We start from the raw sequence: 3119 nt of genomic DNA on the forward strand, positions 1-3119 counted from the left end.
AATGTACTAATAAAAATAAATAAATTTTTTTAAAAAAGAACGTTATAGAAATACCTAAACTTTCCTTCCTTTCTGTAGCATCACCCAGCCTTCAGGAACTTTCCAATTTTGAGGTTATATGTAACATGGCTGGGAAACAGTAAGGAAATATGTAGAATTGTTAACTAGCACCACTTAATAATAAAACTGAGTTTGAACTGAGGTTATAACTTAAGAACATGATTACTATCCAGCTATATGAAATCACTTCCTCATTCGGTTCTCAGCACTACTTTTATAAAACCCATCATATAGATTAGGCCCCATACAATGTTTTTTAAAAGTCCTATACAACTTCAAGTTTAGAAGATGAGGAATGAGTCTCTAGTTTTACTTATTACTAGGTGATTTGTATCAAAATACAGAATTCGGGCTAGGCATTTAGCTCAGTGGTGATGCTGCTTGCCTCACAAGTGTAAGGTCTGGAGTTCAATCCTGGGTACCAAAACAAAAAAACAAAAACACAGACAACTCAAAATGATACAGAATATCCTTATTTTCAACACTTACTAGCATAAATTAAATGTCAGAAAAACAAAGATCATTACCTGAGAGTAATTAATTCATTCTCCTAAACCAGGTGTGATGGAGCTCATGTCTATAAACCCAGCACTTGGGAAACTGGGGCAGGAGGATCACTGCAAATTCAAGGCCAGCCTGGACTACGTAGTGAGTTCAAGGCTGGTCTAAACTTCATGGTGAGAGCCTATCTTAAAAAAAATTTTTTTATTCTCCTATCTTCACCTGTGAAATTCAAAGTGCAACAGAAAATGTTGGTATGTGTCTTTCTCAGGGTCCCTGAAATTATGAACACACCATCCCATAACCATAGCAATTATCATATTATAAAAAATAAACACTTGGCCAGGCATGGTGGCACACACCTGTAATCCCAGCACTCAGAAGGCTGAAGCAGGAGGATCACTGCAGGTTTGAGACCAGCCTGGGCTACATAGTGAGTTCCAGGTCAGTCTCAACTACATAGTGAGACCCTGTCTCAAAAAAAATAATAAAGAAACAGACAAACATCTGGTGGGCAACCCACTTTCTGGTCCCATTCTGTCTCTTAGACAGAAGCTTTCTTTCCCTCAATAAATTTTTCCTACAAAAATAAATAAATAAATAAATATCTGATTTAAACATGATCTGAATCACCCATAAAATCTGATTTCATTTTGAACTTGACATTTTAATCACTTTAAAAATTCTTCTTTCACTTGCCCCAAGTTTGAAAATCCTTTCAAATCCATCTCTTACAATAAAGTAACCACTTAAATTGATTTTTTTAATTTAAAATATTTTAAACAAGAATTTTAAAAGGTAACTGATCTAAACTCACAGCCAAGTTTAAGGTGTATAGACTAATACCTATATTCATTTTCTTGTTTTCATTATTAAAGCTGCACACCTTAATTATGTTTATTTGTTCTTTTTAAAACATACACAAACACACAAAGGATTAACCTCTTTCAAATAAGCAAACTTTCTCAGTTCACTGTCACTGTATCCTGGCACAGAATAAATTTACATTTCATATTTGTAAAAAAAACTGTGGTGTGCTATTGTTTTAATAAGAAACACAGGAGGCTTCACTGACTCTCAATAACCAAAAGCAGATTGCTCTGTATAAAACACTGCAATGTACTACTCCTCAAAGGAAAAGAATTTCAAATATGGTTTACCTGGGAAGATGAGAACTAGATGTTTGGGGTTTGTGTATGTGTGCCTGAACTTGTGAAACAACCGCCTTCCAACTCTGTTCAAAATCGATATTTTCTTCAATAAATGAGTAACAGTATAATAAATGCATAAAGATAATGCGTACTCCAGGATATAACAATCCAAATAGAAAAGTGTTCTAATTTTTACATAGCAAGTCAATGTTAAACAATGTCATTTTTTAATTTTTCCTACCATTCCACACATCAGACACATCGTATTTATACGTTTAATAATGTTAACAAACTGACTAGAAGCTCCAGAGTAGGAGGAAAAGAAAAAGAAACCATTTTCTATTTTCTCACAAACAAAAAGATAAAACAAAAGCAAAAGTGAAGACTCGCTAAATGAAAAGCATTTGAAAAACCCAACGTGACCAGCTTTTGATTTACCCTAGCCTGACAAGGAAGACAGACCCCACCCCCACTCCAGATTGTGTGGCTTTTTTTCCTTGGGTGGGGGTGTACAGAAGAGAAGCTGTCACATTTCCATCTTCGGTTATTGTTAGTCCACAGCCTAGATTCCCAGGCATCACTGGTCTAGAGGGGAAAAATTGTAGAGCAGACAATTAAAATTGTCTGAAATGCACAGGATTTTGTTGTTGCTGCTGCTGCTTTTCTTCCCCCATGTTAAAGTTAATTACACCCAGATTCAATCTGCCAGGACTACAGATTGGCTGACAGCCTGTCCCTCAAACACTCCCTCTAAGGTTTGCTCCAGATTGACTAACAATCCTCTCCTCTCAAAACTTAAATTACACAAATGCATTCTGAAATTATTAGATCCAAAAAGACACATCTCCCCGTCCTGTTTGCCTTTGAAGTGAGAAAAAGAATGAAGAGTAAAGAGCGAGAGATCTATTTGCTTTTCAAACAATAAGAAAAGGGGATAGAACCGGTGGAAGGAAAGAGCAGTCGTGGACCTGAACGGAAATGTTGAGAAAAGTTTTTATGTGACTTGTTTGTCCTTTGGCAGGATTGCAGGAGTTGGGCAGGAAGCCGCGGTCTCCACTTGGCTAGAGCAGAGAGGAGGCACCTGCAAAAGAGGAGGCCAGAGACCAGAGAGGGGCCGGACGAGCACCTACCGACTTGCAGCACGTTCTCTACGGAGCCGCTGTCCAGCAGACGGATGCCCCGGCGGAAAAGTTTTTATGTGACTTGTTTGTCCTTTGGCAGGATTGCAGGAGTTGGGCAGGAAGCCGCGGTCTCCACTTGGCTAGAGCAGAGAGGAGGCACCTGCAAAAGAGGAGGCCAGAGACCAGAGAGGGGCCGGACGAGCACCTACCGACTTGCAGCACGTTCTCTACGGAGCCGCTGTCCAGCAGACGGATGCCCCGGCGGAGAGGCAGCCCCTCACCACCG

General features: G+C 39.0%; 1 protein-coding gene and 1 pseudogene across 1 annotated transcript in view; both read right to left on the reverse strand.

Annotated features, from left to right (window-relative positions):
* Positions 1–2894, reverse strand: part of Zswim5 (zinc finger SWIM-type containing 5) — a 145948-nt gene extending 143054 nt beyond the window's left edge. The window contains exon 1 of the mRNA XM_010610161.2: positions 2843–2894. The gene's annotated coding sequence lies outside the window, so the exon portion shown is untranslated. The remainder of the gene's footprint in view (positions 1–2842) is intronic.
* Positions 1–3119, reverse strand: part of LOC104852623 — an 11590-nt pseudogene that overhangs the window by 7358 nt on the left and 1113 nt on the right.

Source organism: Fukomys damarensis, unplaced genomic scaffold (genome assembly GCF_012274545.1).
Source record: "Fukomys damarensis isolate Sample0158 unplaced genomic scaffold, DMR_v1.0_HiC HiC_scaffold_23, whole genome shotgun sequence".
NCBI classification, from domain to species: Eukaryota; Metazoa; Chordata; class Mammalia; order Rodentia; family Bathyergidae; genus Fukomys; species Fukomys damarensis.